This window comes from Lissotriton helveticus, chromosome 1_2 (genome assembly GCF_964261635.1).
Source record: "Lissotriton helveticus chromosome 1_2, aLisHel1.1, whole genome shotgun sequence".
NCBI lineage: Eukaryota > Metazoa > Chordata > Amphibia > Caudata > Salamandridae > Lissotriton > Lissotriton helveticus.
The window spans coordinates 25,356,147-25,381,188 of record NC_136058.1 but is presented as its reverse complement, the minus strand read 5'-3'; positions in this window follow the sequence as shown (position 1 = coordinate 25,381,188).

Below are 25,042 nucleotides of genomic sequence, written 5' to 3'. Positions count from 1 at the left end.
GGAACAGGAAATGCCTCATAAAGGGAAGAGATCTCATCTAAACAGGGGAAGATTAAGCTAGTGTAGTGTAGTTCCTATAGTCCCAATAGGCTCTGCGCATTGGAATAATATATTCAGCAGTGTAGACGTAGGACTGAGATTATCTAGGTCTCTACTGACTATATTAGACTTAAGTTTTTGCCAGCTAGCTCAGAGGTCACTAGAAACTTTCTCGAATAAGCGAGGAGGAGTTTTAACCTCTCTGGATAGACAAGAAGGGATTTAGTTTCTGACAACCATAAAACATGACAACTTTGCTCTCCCTGATTAAGAGTATATCTCTAGAGTCGTGTGAAAACAAAAGACAGCTATTTCACTCAGTCAAAGGTGCGTACTTAGTTTCACCAGATTGCAGAGAAAAGAGAGACGGGCGTTTTCAATAAAGGTATTATTTATTGAGCAGTCTTCTTCCTCATACAAGAGAAATGAATTGCTACAATTGCAATACTTATAGTAAAGTAAAGTGCGTACAGTAAAAGCAGGATTATAAAATAATACTGTAAAAGCATTGATATGGTTTCTTAGCCATATGATACTTTAAAATAGATAAAATATATACATACATATATACATTGACTAATCGTACTCAACTGGTGCTTCTAAATACACCTACCCCGGTGTATCTGACCTAAGCCTAATATGTTGGAGGGAGTAAGTAAGTAGCAGTTTAAGTTAAGTTTGTTTTGCCAAGAATCTGACTCAAGAATTCTCTGTAAGGGTTTAGTCAGTTCCGTACCTGGGTAATAGAAAGCAGGAGGTCTGGTATCTCTCTCTCAGGACTCAATATCCCAGCAACCCGCAAGGGTAGGCTGGAAACGCCGGAGCTGGATTTCTCGGCAAGAGAAAAGACAGCGTCTTTCTCAGCGCGTCAAAAGGGAGGGGCAGCGTCCGTGGGCTCTCGCATCAGCTGGGCTCTCGGAAGTAGATAGCTGCTCCAGATTCACCACCGTGTGTTTTCTTAAGGCAACGTTGGTATATTTATACCTGAAAGGTGCCTGGGTTTGACGTAAGGTTGGACATAAGACGTCAATAAAGATGTCACTAAGAACTGGCCGTTCTTACAGTGTTTTACAGGAGTTCTAGGACGAAATCAAAACAATAGCAAGGGGGATTTCCCAGGTTGCTGGAGGCTTGGTTTTGTTTAGAGAACTCGGTGTGCTTACTAGGGGGCCGGAGAAGTAGTCTTGCTTAATGTGACAGCATGTTCTACAACTGAATTATGGATATGATTATTATGCCGTTGTATGGATATTATTGATTATAGCCGGACAAGGGCATGAAATAGGAATATCGATTCATGTTTCCTAGATAACACACTACACCCACTCCACGAATTAATGTCCATCATTACTAAAACTAAGCAATGGTAAACATAAAAGGTGCACGTGTATCTCAACCCACCCCAAAATACATTTTTGCATTTGAAATGGTGTATGCAAAATACATGAAAATGATTATAGGTACTGTACGCGTTTCAAGCAGTGTAATCATTCATTAAAAAGTATGCATATATATATCAGCATGAATGATTTGCGAAATTTACACATGAAATGGCTCTTAATACAGAAAAAAGGTGCGAGACCATTCCATCACATATAAATACAGTTGCTGTAAATGTGCTAGAGGCTGACGTGATATATTGTCTTTAGAGTTTCTAAAATAGAGGCTCTGTTCTCTAAGAATAGTTCTACTTTAAGCAGAGTACATGTGCCAGAAAAAAGGTAACATTTTTGGAATCGGGAAAAAAAAATATAATTTCGCTTTCTTGGGAGAGAGAAAAAATATAGTTCCAAATATGTTCAGTAGCTTTTGTTTATCAAAGCCGAAGGCCGAATTCAGAGTTCATGGAACGCTGTGTACTAGTTTGCTTAAAAGTTATTCTTTTTGTTCGGGGGAAAACATCATTTCAGACAGACTTTCAAAAAAGCAGTTTACCGCTTCAGGTGAAAGTTCGACCAAGTTGGAAAATGCCGCAACTGTGCAGTCGTGAGAATGATTGCTATCATCGATGTATTGATCAGCATTGCTCACAGAAGGTCGTACCTGGTTGATGCTGCTCTCATCTTGCACTTCACTACCCTTTAATCGCAGTGGTGAAGTCTCAACGAATGCCGTCATCAGGATGGGTAACCGCTGGGGACAACACGATGCATGAGCAGTTACAGGACTTAACAAAGTATCTGTATCCAATGGTACTTCTGATTGTAGTGTAAGACAGACGTCCAACACGCATTCTTCTCCGCATAGCATACATCGAAGCACAGGTAAGATGCAATTCTGCCAGATGGGTCTGAATGAAAGAAACCAGGTCATATTCAGATCTCTTAGCCGGGCTAATCCAAGGACTTTAGTTATGCGGTCCCGATTGCGTATAGCTAGGATCGTTTCTTCCATTGTTGCAGAAGTCTTGTCTGCGTTTTGGCTTGCCATAACGAAGCAGGAGAATCAAAAATAAAATGCCTGCTACGAGTCCCAACAGGAGTGGTAAGCCACCAAAGACAGAATGGACAAAATTAGGAAAAATGCCCAGAACTGTTGTGAAGGGTGTGAACAGTCCCGAAAAAATTGTCTTAAATACATGCGGGATACCTCCAGTATCGGACATATTTAGGATTTGGCTTAACATTTCTGCAAAATGTAGGGGGCAATTTGCTGATAAAAGGCTATGTATCTCTGCCCTTGTCCTTGCGACTTGCAGATCATACGTTTCTTTTGATGACGACAAGGGCACAGTCGTCTGTAGAAGAACAGACTTCATTCTGCTTAAAGTATCAATTCGAATAGAAGAGATATTCAAAATGGGCCAAATTATTCCCTCCCTGTCTGGAGTGTTGTTCGGATACAATACTTACATACAACAAGTGACCATGGAAGAAACGCTTACTAGATAAGCTTTTCCTGGCACCAAGCCACCACATCTGTGGTCCACTATTAGAATGTAGCTCCCGTTGTAAAGCCGTCTAAAAAATAGCTCTATTCGAGTTGCAGGTGTGCCATGCTGGTGGCATGAAAGGTTATTTGAAGTCCCCTCACAGGCCCCATGTAGATTTATACCCTGACACAGAAGTATACCACTTAGTGACCTTTTACAATTATCACCACTAAGAAATACACTCTGTCCTTTTTCACTATAACATGTGTGTGTGTAAGGTAATTTCCATGATGACTTAATGTACCCTTTACCCAACCTTTCATACTGGCCTGCTTGTATATACTCTTGGCAGTATTTAAATTGGAAAGTAGTTATCGGAATAGTTATGATTCCGTGTATTATCCATTCAATGACAGGTCGTTCTGACATTGTCAATGGTAATCTCTCAAGTTTTTCAATGCTCATAATTGTATATTCTGCTCCTTTTTGTGCCAAGCTGATTTGTGTATCAGTAAGGTTAAAGATAGAGAATAATGACGTTGTGTTGATTAAACGCCAAGGCACGTAGCCTGAACGCAGATTTTGTAACGTCCAGCCAAGCTGTACAATAGAACGTAGTTGGGACTGACCATGTTGTAACATTAACAAGTCCTGTTCTATTATATCTATAGCAGATGATACAATGCTGTCCAGTGAATATATTCTGGAAGACAGAGTCATTAACCCATTGTCCAAAACAGAAAGTGATTTTTCCAAATGAATACGGTCAATTTCTCGTATTTTTTCTGCTGTTTCAATTTGTGTTTCTTTCCTAGCTTCGTTGTATGCCGCATATATACTGGCCGCTATGAAACGTTTTTGACGCTGTTTGCGTGGTCCCATTATGAAATCATGCAAGTCAGCACCGTCTTTAAGTAAAGTCAAGTGTTGCTTAATTTCTGCCAGTGTGGATGTCTGTAACCATTCGAGGCAGAGTTTTACTACACTATATGTTGTAACTATCCCTGGATGTTGTCTCTGGGAGTATCTAGGGTCAGGCCTGGTCAATTTGAACCCCTGTATTTTGTTCAGGAATCTATCTTGACAGTTATTTGTGTCTGTGGGCCAGATCAACCATTTCTTCCAATCAGGATGTGTTCTGTTTTGGTTAAAAATATGGGATACGTCTATCTCAACATCTATAGTGCTATTACTGTCAGGTGTTGGTTTTGGAATAGACAGTTTGTTTAAGTCTTTAATTTTGGCTAGGCCAAGACAGGTTGTCTGTTGAATGGTATCATTCAAGAATATCATTTGTTCTGGGATCATGCAGGCTCTAAATAATGATTCTATACCTTGGACCTGCCAATCTTTGGTACCCCAGATGGTTTTTGTTTCAATATTGTTTTTCCAAAAATCAAAACCAAATGTAGTCATTTTGTCAAAAAATGTTTCTGAATAGATTAATTTAGTGTTTGTCAGCATGGTTTTCATTCCTGTCTTATTTAACAGTTTGAAATAAAACGTTTCTGCATCACTTGTGTTAAACCCTGAGAAGTATGGGAATTTATCAAAAAATATTTTTGAACTGCCTTTTGGTGGAGTTGCACAATGTTTCCATTGATTATAATTAAAAACATTTCTAGGTTGAGCAGATTTATGCAAATAATGGTTAGCATAGTGATTGTAGCAGTACCTCTGTTCATAATTTGATGAACCCTGTAAATAATCATGTTCTGTAAATTTTGCTGACATTACTAAATCTGACATCATATCATTAATACTTTCAAAGTCCCAATCATCAGAGAATGTGCTCGGTTTTACAAAGTCACTTAATGATACCTTGAATTGATGTGGATACTTCAAGAGCTCGACCAGGCCATAAATTTCATAATCTGTTTCGTCCCAAGCTGTGGAGAAGTGTGGCTCACTGGTTAGAGCAGGCAGACCCTGAAGCAGAGGTCAGACCCGGGACCAGGGTTCAATTCCCGACGCGGCAGGGTCTCGAGCTCGAATGTCCACGAACTCGATAATTCTCGCTTCGGTGCCTGACCTAATCATGGGTTCATCCTCTGCAACTCTGGGCATTAAGCTTGCTTAATCTCCACAACGGCCCTCCGCAGCGGAATGCCTGGCTTTCACCTTGGGGTTGCCCTGTAGGGGCTATCTCACAGGGAAAAGCCAGGACGGGTTCCCAAGGCAAAGCGCTTAGAGACCCCTGGGTTATAAGCGCTATATAAATCCAAACAAACATACATACATACATTCCCCACCTGGTATTGGATTGGCTGTGAAATTTACTGATGATAGTTCTCTTTTCTCAATGTGGGATGACTTGTGTGGTTTTAGAACCAAGTTGATGTTCTGACTTGCTGTGTCCATTGTACTATATTTTCCCTCAATGAAATGTCCCAAGCATAGTACCATGATGAGCCAAAGCAGGAGGAAGAGTACACCTAGCACAAACCAAAATTCAATCCATGGAGAAATGAGATAGGTTTCTTTGAGTTGATGAAAGAGTTCTTTTGCTTTGTCTTTAAAAGTCTTTGTTTCTGTTGGCTGTTCCTCAGGTTCGCTTGGATCCTCAGAAAAGTCATCGAAATTGATGAAGTAGCCAGATGCAGTTCTGTCAATTGTTGGAATCGCTTCCGGATTTTTATTTGCTTTTGGAATTTTCTTTGTTTCATTAGCATAGTCTGTGGCTACATCGTTGTAGACAGGTGTTTCTTGATGAACTGTTTCAATTTGGGCTTCAAGAGGCACAAGTTCCATTGCATTATTGCATAGTCCTTTTTTAATCACTGCAGGTTTATCAAATGTGATTAGTCTCTCAGTTTGAACCTCTTGGATTGTAGCAAGATTTGGTGTTCTGCTATTTCTTGAGAGTCCACTTGGCCTACTGCTTATTATTGGCCACATGATTGTGGTTTAACCAGGTCGATGGATACCACGTCGGTTCTCCTTTCTACCAGCAAGGGGCGGTAGTACAACTGATCTTGTTCCATTGACAGCTAAGACAGGTACTGCTTTTCTGTAAGAAGGCCCAAATTCCTTCTTCACCGCGATCTTCTCTCTGACCAGATCCCCAATCTTTGGAATCCAGACAGGCCTTGCTGGGACAGGTGGTTTCTCTTCAGTGGCTGTTGGCTGTTGTTTTAGCTTTACGTTGCTCAGGTCTTTTCTTGTTTCATTTAAGTCCTGTAAAATAGCCAAACGATCTTTGACATCAAAGCATTTTCCTTCTACCACTGAAGTCTGACTATCAAGGTCCTGGATATGCATTGTAGTCCCGAACAATAGTTCATACGGACTGAAACCTTTAAGAAAATTTCTTGGCAGATTGTTAAGACTACGTTGGACACTTGTTAAATGTTTGACCCACCCAGTACCCGTACCTAATACCCTCGCCGTTATAGATTGCTTTATGTCTTGGTTTTTTCTTTCCACAATCCCGTTTCCCTCAGGATGGAAGGGACAAGAGTACCGCAATGCAATGCCCATGCTGGTCATGGCCTCCTTATAAGCTCGAGAGCTAAAAGCAGGACCCTGGTCAGAATGTAGCATGCCAATTGCGCATGTGCCAATATAGACTCGCAAATCTTTTATAACAGTTCTGGCGTCAGCCTAGCGCTGGGGCCTACATTTTAAGTGAATCTAGTCTTGAATAACATACATGCGTACGCATGTTTCCTGTTTAATCATGCGTATAGATCGCCTTATGCTTTCTACTAGGTGTTCTGGCACTACTTCGGCCGGTTCGCCACTGCGATCTCTGTTGCAGTTTTGACAGTTTTTTGCAAATTTGTGATTATCTACGCTCATTCCCGGCCACCAGTATTCTGATTGTAATTCTGTCAGAGATTCCTTGATCCTTTGGTGCCCTAGACCTTCACCCATGTGTGCGTCTGCTATTAGCAAGACTCTCCTGTTCGTGTTTGGAATTACTCTATCCCCCACTCCAGGGATTTGAGCAAAAGGAACGGAGTTTGCATCGATTATGTATGAATACTTGAGTGGATAGTTCACGGGTAATGCTGCACAGTCGCTTTTTAAAGACGTTTTTACCGCCAGCATGGTTTCCCTGTCTATGTATTTTTCTGAACGCTTTTTTGTGGCTACGGAAGCCGGATTAGTTGCTTCCGCTGTGGCTGTCTCAGCCAATGAATTCCCTGCAGCGTGAACGCCATCACGCTGATGACTCAGTGTATGTATCACGTGAGTCTTTTGTAGTTCTTAATTTACAAGAACTACTTGTTCCTAAAGCGATTTTTGCTTAATTGTGGCACCTGTTTCATCTTTGTAACCGTTTTCAACCCATTTCTGCAAGTCTTCATTGTATGATTTGACGCAGGAATGCGAATCGCACACTATTAGTGTCGGGAGTTCGCGATCGGCAATGTCGAGCGCCATATTTAAAGCTATTAATTCAGTCTGTTGACCTGAATTGTTTTTTACAGATTGTGACATTGTTACCAGTGGCATCAATTTACGTCCGCGCCACCGGCATTTGACAACCTCGCATGTAGCGTTATAAGCTTGTTTTCCCCAAACTGAGGGTTCTGCATAACTGTTTGTGTATATTACGCAGGCGTAAAGTTGTATGGGCAGAATGTCATCAGGCAGAGGATATTCTTTTTCATATGTTAGATATTTCATTTTTTTCATTTCCGGGTCAAAATAGTATTTCACTTTTTCTGTAGCAAGAGAATTTTCCCATTGTATCCATTTTGGATCTAATGCCACGGTAGTTAAGTTACATGGGCTTGTTAATGCCTCGAAGGCTGATTCTGCTGTTAAAACTTTAATACTTCTGCCTTGGGCGTGGGCTCTTTCTTTTGCTACAGCTGTTTGAACCGCATTTACAACATTTTTCGCAAGACTGAATGTTTTTTCAGCTTGTGTTGAAGTGTGATTTGTATGATAATGGTACCTTTTCTTCCTCATTAGAGGTCAGGTACGTGAATCCGCATCTTCCTGGGATGACTCGAATTACACGGTTGCGTGTATTGTCGCGAGTTTGCAATTTTGTTTTTGTTAACATGTCTGTTTGCAAAGATCTCAAAATTTCTGTGTGTTTTTGAGTCCAATTGATTGGTTTGAAATCTGGTCTTATTAGTTCGTAGAGAGGTTTAACCCTCTCTGCATAATTTAGAATGTAAGTTCTTCCGAAATTCAGAAACCTAGAACTGATTGTAAATTTTTCAGCGTTTTTGGTGCTTGGATTACAGCGCATTTTTCTAAGAAATTGTCTGCCAGGCTTTTGCCTTCACTTGATAATTCATATCCTAAAAACAGGACAGTTAGATGGGCAATTCGTGACTTTTTAAAGTTGAATTTCTAACCCTCTGCAGCAAACCCAAGTATTATGGTGTTCACTCTTTTCAAGTGAGTATCCAAGTCATGATCTGTTAGATAGATGTCATCGACATAAGATAATGCCTCATCATCATACAGTTGTAGTAACTCTGTTACTCTTGCTGAGAATAATCCTGGACTGTTCTTGAACCCCTGTGGGTGTCAACAGAATTTTTCTGCGAGCCCATTATTGAGAAAGCGATCAAATACCTGCTTTCCGGTGCAATGTTTTGACAAAAGAATCCATTAGAGATGTCTAATGTTGTTTTTTTTGCGCACAATGTTATTCATTAGTGCTGCACTGTGTGAGTTTTGTACTGCAAATGTCTTGCAACATGAGTTAAGGTGTCTGTAGTCCAAAACTAGACGATATGAATCGTCTGGCTTGGAGACAGGAAACAAAGGATTGTTCATTTGTGAGGTGCATGTTTCAATCACCCCCTGGTATTCAAGTTGATCTAAAATCTCCCTGACCTGTTTTTTAGCTTCTTGCTTAATTGGGTACTGCCTTTGTGCAGTTGGTTGACATTTTAACTGGATTTTGTGAGGAGGAGAGTCCTCATCCCATCCTACATGATTTTTATATAAAGCAGGAGCTTGGGCTACTGCCCACTTTCTTGCAAGTGTATATTTTTTATGAATTGGAATGTGATTTGAGAAGGCAGGCATAATCATTTCTTCGCCACGAGGGCACTCCCTGACAAACTCTGGTGGCCAGTCTTTTTCAGCTAAAAGGATGTCATAGCCTTTTGAAAGGTTACCCCAAAATAGACCCCTTACGTTCCTAGTCTTATCTCCCTCTATACGTAATGTTATCTCATATATTTTATGAGGTTTGCTAACTCTGGTATCTGCAGTTTCCACCTGAATGTATTCATTCGTGTCCACTGTCTCCAGATGATTCATCAGGATCTTGCGAGCTATGGTCACTTCTGCTGCGCTGTCTAGCACTGTCTGGGCCCACTCTTTGTTTTTCAGCTGTGTCCTCAGTATCCTTGGCATGTTTGACTATTTTAATGCTGGCTACCTTCTTTTTTGGAAATTGTAATTTTTTACTTTGATGAGCAGGTCGTTTGTCTTTGGACTTGACGTGTTCTTCCCTTTGTTCTGACCGTCCTCTTCTTTCCGATTTCTGCGCGGAAGTCTGAAAAGATCAAGAGGGACGTGTATCAATATCTTGATATCGATCAGGTTTCTTTAGATTATCCCTATTTCTAAGGTTGTATCTTTTCTCAGAGGGCTCCCTCTGGGGAGACTTGTGTCCTTGGTCCGGAGATCTTTCTCTCCGCCGAGGAGAACTTCCTCTGGACTGGAATCTTTTTTCTTTGGGAGTGGATTGTTTATTTCCATCCCAGCTCTTTTTTGGAGTGTTTAGATTATTTTTAATAAATATTTTTTTCAGGACTTTCAGTTAGTTGGGGTTTTACTGGTTTCCCACCCAAACTATCTCGTCCTAGTTCTTCATAGGATTTTTCTATGATTCTGGCAAGTTCAAATGGTTGTTCTGCTATATCTGTTTCTTTCAATTTCTGGAGGAAAGTTATATCCTCCGTTGCCAATTGAACCAACTCTCTATATGCCTGTGTTAATTCTTTTATTTTAACTAAGAGTTCTTCACTTGACATTTTTTTAATGTCTGGATGTGGTGTGTAGCTGGCTAGAACCGGCCATGTTGCTCCTGGTCTACCTAGTGGACCGAGCCTGGTGATGTGATTATTATGTTTTAGGGCGCCTTTAAACCAGAGCAGGTGCTCTTGGTATTTTAATGGGATTTCCACCTCCTCGAAAGGAGTGTACTCTTCCGGAGGTTCCTCTATTTTGTAATAGTGGAATTCGTGTGTGACAGCGTTTGCTGCTGGAAAGTTTATCCATGAATAGAATACCTCTGTCTGCCGATATTCATGTGCCTCAATTACGAATACGACTATACCACCTCTCGATGTTAGTCCATTCTCTATTAGTTTAAGAGTTATAGTTTTTCTTATGTTGACCGGAATGAGTATAGCATTCGGGTCGGTCTGCAGGAGACTTGTGTCTTCCTCTAGGAGTCGAGCTGCCATTCTAGCTGTCTCCATTTCTTCTTCATTTTCTGACATTTTTTCTGACAGAAAGGTTTTTGTTGCAGATCAGGTTTCAAGGAAACAAAGATTAGGTGCACAATATTTTTGGAACACTGTATCCTTCAACGTTGACTAAACCAAAACTATACATAGAAATCTCTTCCTACTAAGTTCCGGCGGATTTTAACCTTTTACCCACTCCAGACGTCTTTTGGAGTATTTACGGGAAAAAAGGGTCCGTGTGAAAAAGCACGACTGAGTTACTCTAACGTCTTGCGTTAGATTTATCGCCTTACCAAACGTTGGGCGCCATGTAGTGTAGTTCCTATAGTCCCAATAGGCTCTGCGCATTGGAATAATATATTCAGCAGTGTAGACGTAGGACTGAGGTTATCTAGGTCTCTACTGACTATATTAGACTTAAGTTTTTGCCAGCTAGCTCAAAGGTCACTAGAAACTTTCTCGAATAAGCGAGGAGGAGTTTTAACCTCTCTGGATAGACAAGAAGGGATTTAGTTTCTGACAACCATAAAACATGACAACTTTGCTCTCCCTGATTAAGAGTATATCTCTAGAGTCGTGTGAAAACAAAAGACAGCTATTTCACTCAGTCAAAGGTGCGTACTTAGTTTCACCAGATTGCAGAGAAAAGAGAGACGGGCGTTTTCAATAAAGGTATTATTTATTGAGCAGTCTTCTTCCTCATACAAGAGAAATGAATTGCTACAATTGCAATACTTATAGTAAAGTAAAGTGCGTACAGTAAAAGCAGGATTATAAAATAATACTGTAAAAGCATTGATATGGTTTCTTAGCCATATGATACTTTAAAATAGATAAAATATATACATACATATATACATTGACTAATCGTACTCAACTGGTGCTTCTAAATACGCCTACCCGGTGTACCTGACCTAAGCCTAATACGTGGGAGGGAGTAAGTAAGTAGCAGTTTAAGTTAAGTTCGTTTTGCCAAGAGTCTGACTCAAGAATTCTCTGTAAGGGTTTAGTCAGTTCCGTACCTGGGTAATAGAAAGCAGGAGGTCTGGTATCTCTCTCTCAGGACTCGATATCCCAGCAACCCGCAAGGGTAGGCTAGAAACGCCGGAGCTGGATTTCTCGGCAAGAGAAAAGACAGCGTCTTTCTCAGCGGGTCAAAAGGGAGGGGCAGCGTCCGTGGGCTCTCGCATCAGTTGGGCTCTCGGAAGTAGATAGCTGCTCCAGATTCACCACCGTGTGTTTGCTTAAGGCAACATTGGTATATTTATACCGGAAAGGTGCCTGGGTTTGACGTAAGGTTGGACATAAGACGTCAATAAAGATGTCACTAAGAACTGGCCGTTCTTACAGTGCTTTACAGGACTTCTAGGACGAAATCAAAACAATAGCAAGGGGGATTTCCCAGGTTGCTGGAGGCTTGGTTTTGTTTAGAGAACTCGGTGTGCTTACTAGGGGGCCAGAGAAGTAGTCTTGCTTAATGTGACAGCATGTGCTACAACTGAATTATGGATATGATTATTATGCCGTTGTATGGATATTATTGATTATAGCCGGACAAGGGCATGAAATAGGAATATCGATTCAGGTTTCCTAGATAACACACAACAATAGAGCCAGGGCCCTTCTTATAGAGGAATAAGGAAGAAGAAGTTTGCAATTTTGGATTTAGGGTTTTGTTGAACTTGGCCCTTTTTGCAGGGTCATCCCTGAACTTTTTGCCATCCTCCTGTATTTTGTCTGACCTGTTTTTGTGGGGTTTATGACTCTGGCCACTTTACCACTGCTGATCAGTGCTAAAGTGCATATGCTCTCCCTATTGTACACTGATGTATGGATTAGTGATTCCATGATTGGCTGGTTTGGTTTACCTGTCAGACCCTAGTAGCGAGCACCAGGAGTGCCCCGGGCTGGTAATCCAAATGCTGCTAGTGGGCTTGCAGCACCCTTTGTGCCACCCACAGAAGCAGCCTTGTAAAATGTGTCTAAGGCCTGCATTGCAGAGCCTGTGTGAAGTCTGCTACTGCCATGTTGACTGGGCAAGTGCATCCACTTGCCAGTGCCTAAACCTTCCCTTTTCTTCATGTCGGGCACCCCTATGGTGGGCCCAAGGTCAGGGTGCGTTGTAAGTATAAGGTAGGACAAGCCATGGTTTGTTTGGAATGTCCTAATAGTGAATTACAGCCATTTTCATGTTTCACTATTGCAAGGCCCTCTGTTCTCCATAGGACAGAATGGGTAGTTAGAATATTAAATCTTATAATCCTAACTGACTCAGGGAACATGGTAGAAATTCGAGTTTAGTATGCCTGAACTCTGAATGATAAAATACATCTTTTAGTGAAGTTGGTTTTAACATTCTGAGTTTGAAAATACCACTTTTAGAACATAGGTATTTTCTTGTCTAACTATCCAGGCCTGCCTCTGCTAGGTTGTGTATTCCTTGTCTGGAGTTTGAGTGACAGGGGGTGGGGGATTCCAAGAGACAGGATGAGTCAGCCCAGTGGTGAATAGAGAGATCTGCATCTAGATGGGTAGGAGGAGATGTATCTGGGACCTGAATAGAGCTGTGCCTTCCCTCCACAATGCTGGCTCCACCTCCTGTGGTGCGTCTGATGTCTCTGCCCTGCACTGTGAAAGGAGAGAAGGAGTCATGTAAACAGAGTGTTCCAGAACAGGTGTGGACTGGGCAAAGGCCCCTCTGCCCTCAGAGGACAAAGGATTTTGGGGTATAAAAATTGGGACCCCGATCCCAAGAAATTAGATCACTTTTGGACTACAAGAAGAAACCTTTGCTGAGGAGAGGTACCTGGAGAAAATGAGAAGAGACTATCCCTAAGCTGAAGTGCTGCTTGGGGGATTGGCCTGCAGTGGTTGCCTGATTGCCAAAGAAAGGAGAAAAGACTTTGTGTGCACTTTATTTGACTTGTGAAGGATCTCCAAGGGCTTGGAAAAGAACTTGCCCCCTGACCGAAGTCTCAGGACCAATAGACTTCACCAGCCTTTCTGGATTGCTGCTGGAAATGCTGTTTCAGTGGCTACAGAGGCAGGGAGCTGTGACCGACTCTCACAACCAGCCCAGTGACCTGTAGGCACCGCATCGAAAACGTCTGCATTGAACAACGCAAGTTCTGATCTCACTGACTCCATCCTGATGGCATCACCGAGCCGTTGCCTGCACCGCGACTTGTGGACACCGCGACGTGCAACGCCTCGCTACACCAAATCGAACTGGTCTGACCGACACGATCACTGTTGCTGACTTTGAGTACTGTGAACGCATCGGATTTGGGCACCGCTCACACACTTCGCGATGCACCACCCGACTCATTCCACTCTCCGGACTGATCGAAGCCAGCTCCCACAATCCGGCTCTGTCGCCACACCGCAAGCTGCAAGCACCGCATCGAAGCACCGTCTCGCCCTGCAACGTACGCCTCGGACCCACCGACTCGTCAACCAGCCGTTGCCTGCACAGCATCGAGGAACAATGCGTCCTGCAACGCTTTCTTTTCTGCACCGCGACAAACGCCTCAAGTAAAGGTACATTGACTGAGTCTGGCGACACTTGAGTGGGCCCGTAATGACGTGGTCCGCTGGATTTGTGTTATTTCAGCAACGCCGTAGCCGGACACGGCTACCGACTCACACAGAACTTTGATTTAAGCATTTTTAACAAGAACTCTTGATTTCTAAAAGTATAGTGGATTATTTTTGTCGTTTATGGTCTTGTGGTAAATCTACATAAAAGATACTTATTTTTAAAAATATACAACCGGTGTAGTGTCTATTTGTAGTGTTGTCACTTGATGACTGTATGTGTTCACAAATGCTTTACTCAGTGCCTCTGAGATAAGCCTGTCTGCTCGTGCCAAGCTACCAAGGGGGTGAGCAGGGGTTATTTTAGGAGTGTACCCCCTTACCCTGACTAGAGGAGGGGGCCCCTATTTGTCACAAGTACCTAACTGTGCCAACTAGAGACCCCCAATTCTAACAGGTTTCTTGGAATTTTTACAGAGAAGTACAGGGGAAGTGCTCCTACCTTTCCTTCCCAGGGCCCACTACACTTTCTGACTTCAGTCTCAGTTGGGGGGAAAACAGGTCTTCAGTCATAAAAAGAAGATATATCATGTAAACAGGGGAAAGTTTTAAAGAGAGCCAGGGCCTTTCAAATAGAAGAAGTTAGTGGTTCTGAATGTAGGGCTTCTTGGAATTTCTACAGTGAAGCACAGAGGAAGTGCTCCAAATCTATATTATCACAGAGGGAGAAAGTAAAAGAATGCACGTGAAAAGTTCTCTTATCCGTAGCTATTGTACAGGGCAGTGACCAGAAAGAACTTCCAACAGTTAGAGCAAGTGAGACTTTGTCATTTCTTACACCTCTGGAAGACCAGGACAAGGAGTTGAGTCGTGTTCAGGGAGGGCACACCCAATCGAAATCCAAGTACTATCAATAAATGCAGGTTCATCCCACTTAGAGCTTTTTTGCCAGACTTTAAAAGGGTCAGATGCACCTCGTGGTTAAGGTTTCTAATTTTGTGGAGCCTGCCCCAGCTAACACTGTCAGTAATATGTATTTTTTAACACAAAAAAAGTGACTGGGTCCGAAGGTGATATCTTGGACTGGGGGACGTCTAGATAAATTATTGCAATAGTAAAATGAAAATATGTTTAAGTGGGTAACTGAAGAGAACTTAAAACATACATTTTAAGAGGCATAAGTTGTATGCCCCTTTTAACTAGGCTGGTTAATAGAAATACAGTTAGTGATGCATGTCTATTATCAGTAATAATAATTTAATGTCACTATTGCCCAACATATATATACCATTCCACATCTTCTACGTACTGAAAATAACAAATTACGCAATGTATGTTACTAAGTTTACCGATCTCAGAAGAATGGAATAATTGGTGCGCTTTGCTGAGATTCAAACTCACAGGGTCGAATTTATGAAGGGTTTGCAAAAGCCATGCAAAGCCACCTTGCGTGGGCCTGCATGGCTTGATAAATCTAGAGTGGCACAATGTAGTTTAAAGTATTACCTTGTGGCACTCTGTGGCAGGGATGCATTCCCTGGGTGAAGCATGAATGTTCCACGCATCTACCCATTGATGTTGACCATTCCCAGATTTACCATTAGTGGTAGACCTGGGTATGTGTCAAATGGTATGCCGAGGCGTAACGAGGAGAAATAACATTATTTCTCCTAATTTTCCCTCTTTTTCATGTGATACATTTTGCAGCACACATAGGGCCAGATGTAGGTAGCCAAATAACGGTCGGTAACGGCCGATTTCGGCCGTTACCGACCGGTATTTGGCTTTTGACATGTAGGGGGAAGGAAACAGGCCAATTCGGTAATTTTACCGAATCGGTAAATATACCGGTCGGTAAATTTACCGACCGGTATTTTTACAGATTCGGTAAAATTGAGATGTAGGTGGGACTCTTCTGAGTCCCACAAGCCCTACAAATTCGGTATTTTACCATCAAATTCAATTTGATGGTAAAATACCGATTCAGGTGTGCATGCACATGTGTGCATGCACACCTGTGCCATATGACAGGCAGACCTGCCCTTAGGGCAGGTATGCCTGCCACATGGCCCCCGAACCTTTTTTGGGGGTGCTAGAGGGTGTCAAAGTGACACCCCCTGCACCCTTGTCAAAATCGGTATTTCCCGATTCGGTAAATACCGACCGGTAATGCCCATTCATTCCTATGGGCTTCAAAGCCCATAGGAATGAATGGGCATTACCGGTCGGTATTTACCGAATCGGTAAATACCGATTTTTACCGATTCGGTAAAAGGAACAACTGGATGTTCCTACATCTCCCCCCTTCTTATTTACCGATTCTTATTTACCGAATCGGTAAAATTCGGTAAATAAGAATCGGTAAATTAGTCCTACCTACATCTGGCCCATAGATAGAGAAAATTGCCCCTCAATATTGCTACTCACGTTCCCAAACTACCCTGTAAGCACAACATATAACTAGACAGCTGGGTGGAGGAATCATTTACATAAGCTGCAGTTATGCCTAGCATTTAGAATACACCATGCTAATATTACTGTAAACAACTGTACACTAAATGCTACTGTGCAATACTTTTTAATAAAAGGTCAGATTTTACATGCAACAAAAATAAATTCGTATGAACATTTTGGCCTGCCTTGTCATCACATGCATTCTTCTTAGAAATTGTTTACCTCCGTTTTTGCAAGCACGATATTTTGATGTTGACCTGAAACATTTCCGCACAACGAAATAGCTTCTTGGGGACAGCCAAACTGATTTGAAATGAGCAGTGGGAAATATGTTTCCACAGTGCAATATGTCTTAATCAATCTTCTGACAATATTGTCAGTCAGTGTTTGTCTGGGTGTAATTGTACCTTTGGGAGACATGCACACTATAAAGCTAGCTCTCAGTTAAGAGATTAATTAAAGACAACAGAGGAAGAGACCATGAAAACAAGCGTGCTGAAACCATCCGAGGATATTCAGCTGCAGATGGCGCAGAACTCTACCTACCAGCACACACAAAACGGGAAATTGCGTTAACAAATTAATTTGCTTCCCAGAAGTAACTGAAAGCAAGCCATGTGTTTTTACAGTGTTGTAAAGGTTTTCAGACCTACTGGTCAAATAGAAAGGAGTTTTGTGGGATGAGTGCTAGTGTGTTAAATGTGCCCTTTCTATATTTATTTTTCAGAGCAGTATATAAATGTAGTAAATAAATGTAGTACACGTAGGGAATTCCTTGACTCTGTTCACAAGGTGATATCCCTCACATGCTGTTAAGGGTATATTTATGAGAGGCTCCTACTGGCGTTGCACCATGGAATATGATGCAATGGCAGCACAAGCAGTAAGTTATATTTATAAAATGACACATTTGAAAAAATGAGTCATTTTGTAAGGGTTGCATCGGGAAAAAGCTGCGATGAAAGCAGCTGCGTCACACAATATTTAAGATATGAAATGTAGGTATTCCCCTGTAAACTCTGATGCAACTGTAATGCTGTAGTATTTATAGCTGTAGCACTGCATCACACGTCATGTGGAAGTGCAACTCAGAGGTAGAAATGCACCAGAATTACCACGCAAGAGACGTAGGAAATGACTCAGTGGCTGCTACGCTCCAACCAATTCTTCTGTGGTATCGCAGCTGGACTTCCACCAAAACCACATTTACCCGAGCATTACTGCAAGACTGCCTTCCTCTGGAGTACGGTCACAGGAGAGGCTGGTTGCTTTATGTTAGGAAATTCCTAAATGACCTAGGCCTGATAAGGTATTATAACTCCCCCCTGGCCATTTCAGAAAACCAAAAAAAAGGTTAAAAAAACTATGCTTATCACATCTTGAACAATAAAGGCTGTCCTCAGAGGCATTTAAACCAACTGTACAGCATGCGTTAGCAATCCAAACTACTCTAGACATCCAGCCCTATTTATTATCTGAATTAAGTGCATTTGAAAAATTCCTGCTAACACGCTTCAGACTGAATATCTTTCATCGCATGGTGTCTTTTCCGGAAATAAATGACTGGTCAGGCACCCTGATGCTATGTCCGTGTGACGACATCTCGCCCCAATCAACAATACACGTAGTGATTTTCTGTAAGCTATATTTGGAACTCAGAAAACAATGGTTGATTCCTTTACTAAGAATATTGGGCCTTAGGAGATGCCGTCCGGCTTTTCTGGCATTACAATTTCTGGAAAACCCAAGCTTTGTAAAAAACATAGCCCAATTTTTGAAGCTGTGTCTTAGGCACAGGCAAAACTTAGATTAAGCACTTTATTCACTTATAGTACAAAGCTTAAATTGTCATTTTTAAGTATGAAATTTCCACATTGTATTTTAATATGTAACGTTTTGTGCTATAATCTAATGAATTGAAAATTTTAACAATCTGCCGTCATTTTATAAATGATATTTTTATCCAAATATTTTAAATGTAAATTTTACATGTACTTTTATGATGTTCAACCTGAAATACCGAATAAAGCACTTTTTGATTTGATTTGATTTGACTCAGTGGCTGTGGTATATGAAGAGGAACGATACAAATACAAGTTCAATTGCGCCATGGCGGTCATCATACTGCAACTCGGAGGAGGTAGGAGACCCCCACCACTAACACCACCACCACTAGTGAGGCAGCAAAGAAGGGGTGATGGTTTCTGGCAGCGCCTATTCCTCATTGACCTCAGGGAGGAGGAGGTACAAAAGGGGGTGGTGATGGACGGTGCATCTGAACCAATCAAACACTCACACCCAGTCAAAAGATCTGGGTTTGATCCATCACCGTTCTTTAGCCCACTCTTCCACTCCAGTTCAGACATGGCTATATGCAAATCAGTCTGACCCTGTGCCTCATGGGAACAGTCCAACCCGAACTGCCAAGCCATGCCTTCCCTGGACCGGAACAAAGCATCCGAGGACCGGTTTCTGGCATTCCAGCCGTCTTCAGCCCGGCTTGCTTGAATCCAGTGGCAAAGTGAGCAAGGGACTCACGTCTGAGCTTACCCTGCCACACTTATGGCGGCCAAAGCGGTACAAAAGGGGGTGGTGATGGACGGAGCATCTGAACCAATTAAACACTCACACCCAGTCAAAAGATCTGGGTTTGATCCATCACCGTTCTTTAGCCCACTCTGCCACTCCAGTTCAGACATGTCTAAATGCAAATCAGTCTGACCCTGTGCCTCATGGGAACAGTCCAGCCCGAACTGCCAAGCCATGCCTTCCCTGGACCGAAAACAAGCTTCCGAGGACCGGTTTCTGGCATTCCAGCCGTCTTCAGCCCGGCTTGCTTGAATCCAGTGGCAAAGTGAGCAAGGGACTCACGTCTGAGCATACCCTGCCACATTTATGGCGGCCAAAGCGGTACAAAAGGGGGTGGTGATGGACGGAGCATCTGAACCAATCAAACACTCACATCCAGTCAAAAGTCAGGGAGGAGGAGGTCATCAAGTTCTACAGACTCGAGAGAGAGTCCATCAGAGAATTGCTGGAAAAGATTGTGCCAAGTCCCAAGCCACCAACTGCAAGGCCTGATAATATTCCCCCACATGTCAACTTGATGGCTGTGCTTCACATGCTGGCATCAGGTACCTTCCAAATTGCAACAGCCAGATTGGCAGGAATTTCACAGGGAGCATTGTCCGTGTTCCTCTCCTCTTTTATGGGTGCAATTATCAAAGTCACACTCCAGTATCTTCTTTACCCTAAAATTACGCAACAACAACTGGACACCAAGCAAGGATTCTACAACATAGTCGGATTTTCCCATGTTCTTGGTGCAATTGATTTCACACATGTGCACTTGGTGCACCCTGCTGCAACGGGAAACATCCTTTACCTCGTGATGATTACACCGCGATGCAGTTACAACGCAACCGTTACAACTAAATTGTTACATTGACTTGCTCTGGATGGCGCTATAACCTAAGGAATAGTAAGATTTACTTTTCCAACACCTTCACTACTGTACGTAGACTGGTGTTGGAATAGTAAATCTTACTGTCCAGTGCCCTCAAGCGCAAGTCGCTGTAACAACTTGCGTTGTAAAAACTGCGATGTAACTGACCGCGATCATTTTGATCACATTTTGTCACATATTTGCTGCAAAATCCAACCTGTACAGAAACTGCAAACACACACACTCCATCAATGTCCAGGTCATAGTGGACCATGAGGAAATGCCTAAAATGTGCTGGCTAAATATCCTGAGAGTGCACATGATGCCTTCATTTTCCGTCACAGTAACATCAATGGCACATATGGGAATGGCCTCATTGGTGAAGAAACCAACTAAGAAGTTGCAATTTATGACATCATTCCCATCTATGTGTTTGTGCATGGATCTTGTGTCATATTCACATAGTAGGAAAAACTGACTTCAACATGTAGACAATGATGTTCTATCGTGTCTTACCTTCACTAATCCAGCAATGACAGTAGGCGTAAATCAACTATGAGAAGTAGTGTGCCAACTCAACTGCGTGAGTGGAAATATTCACTTTTTCTGCACTGGTTACCTAATCAACACTAACCAGGTGCTTCACAACTGAAGTCAATATTAGTAGAAAGGGTACATATTAGCTAAGTGTGAGATGTGTATATGTGCAGTGGTGTAGCTAGGCTTGGTGTTGGACCTGGCCCTTTTTGGCAGGTTCACCCTGAAACTTTTTGCTTTTTCCTAGCCTGTTTCTGTGACCTGGTGTTGGTGATTTTAGGCCTCTGCGCACTTTTTCACTATGGTACAGTGTAAAGTGCGTGAGCTCTCTGTGTATGTGTGGTGAGTGACCTGCCCTCCCATAGGAATGCATGGGGAATATGTGTGACCATGGTAGTTTCTGATGTGTGGGGAGTGCAGGGTCGAGTTTGGTTTGTGCGAACTCATGAGACTGAATGCTGCGTAATGATGTATGTGGCATGAATGTGTCTAGTGTGGAAGTGCCACTTCTAGACATGGGTGTGCGTGTGTAGTGAGTCTGCTGGCACGTGATTGGCTGGCGCATGGCTCCAGGAGTGCCTGGGCCTGCTTGTGGATTGACTGTCTGGTTTGAGGGTGACAGGGGCTGGGGAGCCCCCAGGAGGTTGTCTAGGTCAGCCCTTGGTTGAATGACTGCATCTGCAACTAGAGTGGTGGGAGGCGATAGCTCCTGGAAGTGAATAGGGCTGTGCCTGCCTGCCACAATGCTGGCTCCACCTCCTGCTGGGCGGCTGTCGCCTCTGCCCCTCACACTGAAAGGAGTTCCCTATAACCAGTTGTAGCTGGTTCTCACACCGCCTGCACCCTGCTAGACAATGGATTTTATGGTATAAAAAGGGGCTGTGTCCCCTTACAAAATGTTCTTCTTTTTGACTTGAATCCTGCCAGGGGGGTGCTGCTGCTTGGGCCCAGGGGAAGGCTTGCCTCCCTGGGCCCTGCCCAGCCCCTGGACACCTGATGAACTTTCCTGGGGGAGCTGGAGGTCTTTTCTTTGTTGGGAGCTGCTGTGCTCCCTCTCTTTGTCCCTGGACTTGATTTGTAGCACTTTGGGGTGTGCTGGACTTTTTGTTCCTAGGAGTGCCTTTTTTTCCCCCTTTTGAGCACTGGGGCTGTGACCTGCTGAGGCCCCTTTGCTATGAGAGCCCTTCTTGGCGGGGCTTGAGGTCTGCCTGCTCCCTAGCGCTTTGTGAGCGCTTTATTTGAGCCCTGCAGCGTGGAGCTGCCCTCTGTCCTGCTCGTGTTTTTAGCAGGAGCCCACCCTGCATTGGGCCCGTATTTTGATCATTTGTCGAGGCAGGTGCCCACCCTGCTTATTTGTGGCCAGTCGGCGGTATATTTTAAATTCACCATTGGTTGGCGGATCGAGGGAGCCTACCCCTCATCTTATCGCAAGGAAAATCACCGCTACGGCCGGGGCAAACAACCGGAAGTCAGGCGCCCTTGTCCGGGACGTAGGCGGGGCCTGCATCCCAGCCGGAAGTGCCACGCACACCCTGCAGCCTGGAGGGATCGCGTGGAGTGGCCCGGCGAGAAGTGGATGGCGCCTGACGTTGCGGGGCTCCCGTGACCGAGGAAGAGCCCCGCAGGCGCCAGCAGAAGGTGACTGAAAGCGGAGGGGGCTCGAGGCACATTACCGGTGCCTTCCCCCACCGCGTGTCCTGGCGAGGCCCGCAGCATGAGAGAGAGCACCCCTGCGCAGCCCAATGAGGTGAGAAGGGATGGGGGGGCTCCGGGCGGTAATGCTTGAATGGTGTGCGCAGAAGTGCAAGAAATGTCCAGGAATTTGCTCTGAAGTTATTCAAAATTCTTTATTGATCAAAATTTCATAAATAGTTCACAGAAAAAGCAGAGGTTCAGCCAACGCATTTCGTTTTCAGAGAGAACTTCATCAGGGCTTAAAGTAAACATAATACAGACATAAATATATACAAAAGCGAAGATCAGACGAAGAACACATTTGAAAGCTAAACATTGAAAGGGGATCAATAAATCTAAGAAATAACATAAATAAAATCGAAAATACATAGCGACCACATGAATAAGAAAAATACACACCTACAACAAGGATATATTTTTTGTACATAAACAACAACATCTAAACAAATATAACCTAGACAGAAATATTATAACAGAAACATATCTTCATACATTTGTAAATGGAGAGACAAAAACCACCAAGAAATAGACAATAGAACAACAATATAAAATGAAGAACTATCCACGTCAAGAGAAAACCATTGAAACCTCATTATGTAAAGTCCTTGATGTGAGACCGATGGAGCATCTCTGACAATTCTCTCATACAAAATAGACAAGAAGGAAGTGAAAACAAAAGTGGGGCCAAATAATCACCCTTAAACAAGAGGAACATTCGATCCAATCGCTACACAAAGTCCCAAATAGAATATCTCGAAAGGCAACCAAAATATGCTAAATACATATGATTGGTATCCTAATTTTTTTTTACAGGTAGTTATTATCAGAAAAACTGTCTTTCAAGTAATATACTTAAGATACCTGTCATGTTGATCAGACCAGAACCAAAAAACCCTATTTCAAAATATCATATTAAAAGCTCTATCAAGACATTTAAATCGAAAACATGTATATACACTCAGCTTCTCAGGGTAATACCCCTCTTGAAGGAGAGAAAATATAACTCCTCATGTGCTGTAAGTGCAGCTGTATCATAAACACCCGGCAGGAACCAAATAAGCAAAGATGATTTCTAAAATTGAGTAAAAAAAGAGGAAATTATACAATCAGCCACATAACCTGGTCAGTTTAGAAATCTGGGAAGGTTTACAGAAGCGCATCTGACCTTAAAAAAAGGGTAAACTTCAATCTCGAGTAGCGTTCCCAAAGTTCACAAGGAAATCCACAAAAGCTCCTCCCAACCACAAAGAAGTGAAATGTCTAAATAAAGAAAATTTGATTACAGAAGGATCATGATAGCATTGAGGAAACATGAGCTAAAGTGAGATTGAAAGGTGTATGTCCGACCTAAGTCCAACGAATTTAATGTATAACGGTCATGGTCCTAGCTTCTTTAAAAAGACATCCAATAACGCTCTAAATTGTCAAAAGGATGAAAGACATGTTTAAATATTTGCTTTAATTAAATATCATAATTAATAAATAGTTACTTTATAAAAATGTGTAAGAAAAGTGGATATAATAAGTTACACCATAAACCTGTGTCATGCTATGACAGACATGCCTCCCTAATAAAAGGCATCCAAATGAGATTCCTTATAGGTGTGCAGCTAATCTGAAAAGAGAAACACAAAAGCCACAATTTATCAGTTAGTGTGTATACAAATATAAATTTACTAAAGGAAAAAGGCCCCAAAATCAAACGATTTACCTGATAATAAAAACCGCAAAACCAATTATCATCGTAGAAACTCCAGGCAGTACTACTGAAGTAAGTAAGAAGGGGGAACTAACCCAAGGCCACGATCCGGCCTAGAACTAGGAAGAAGACAAAGATAAGTAAATTCCTCCCCAATGCCCAAACTGTTTAAAATTGAGTTGAGAATTGCGTCTTAATAAATAAATAAGGTTAGGTCCTGTCGCATATCCAAGACAGGAGAGTCAAGAAAACCGAAAAGTACCCCAAAACCGGGAATATCCGATTTACATCACTTCTAGTCCAGAAGTCAGTAAAACTGCGCAACTTAAATAAAACCACAATTTCAGGCCCGTAGTATGTCCCTAACAAAGGCCTTAAGAATCTTGTTTTAAAAGAAAATTGACATCTATACTGGAGTCAAAGTCCCAAACCCAGAGTGCTAGACAAGCGTGTTATGCAAATAAAGGAAAAGAAAGAAAGAGACGCGAAGAGGAGACCTTCCCCGCCCTCACCTGAAGATCTGCAGATTAGCATCAATGTTGCCAAAGGAATTATTCTCCCGCTTCGCCCTTCATTTAGCGTGTTGGTTTCCGGTATAAGCGTGGCAACAAAACGTAACCACAGTCATGTTGCGCTAAAAATATAAGCAAATTAACGGAGCCAAAAATTGTATAATTAGGTATGGGTGTGGCTAGGAAAGCGAAGCTACCTCCAGTCAAATCAGCAAGACACGAAAGGTGTTTGATTATGGTAAGGGCGTGACTGAAAAAACGAAGCTGAGACGATAAGGCTAAGAACTACAACACACCCATTACCTAATGTGACGACTTCCGACATTGGAAATGACCATAAATGCGTGACCATGTATATGTCGGGAAATGCTAGAAAGCGCCCTTCCCATAGAATACCCTCTTCCGGCATTGGAGATAGTCAATTACGTCTCCACAATTATGCCGGAAAATCGCTAAAGTGAGTCACACAAACCAAAAAGGTGTATAAATAGGGTTAATCATTGGAAATGACCACATTTACATGCCCACGTTCATGTCTGGAAAGGCTAAAACGCGCCCTCCCCATAAAATGCCCCCTTCTGGTATTAAAAATAGTCAGTTACGTCTCCACAATTAAGCCGGGATAAAAGCTAGAGAGAGTCATTGAAACAAAAAAAGGTATAAAATTAAGGGCAAAGCATTGTCAAAGAGGGATAATACCATAAAAATGTTAACAAAATGATGACAAAAATAACCAAAAGGAGAAATAAAAACAGGAAACAAAAAAGAGTACCAAATAACAAATGTGTTGAAAACGAAGTCCATATTAGATATATCCACAATTATCAGAGAATAATTTGTATGAAATATTCAAAG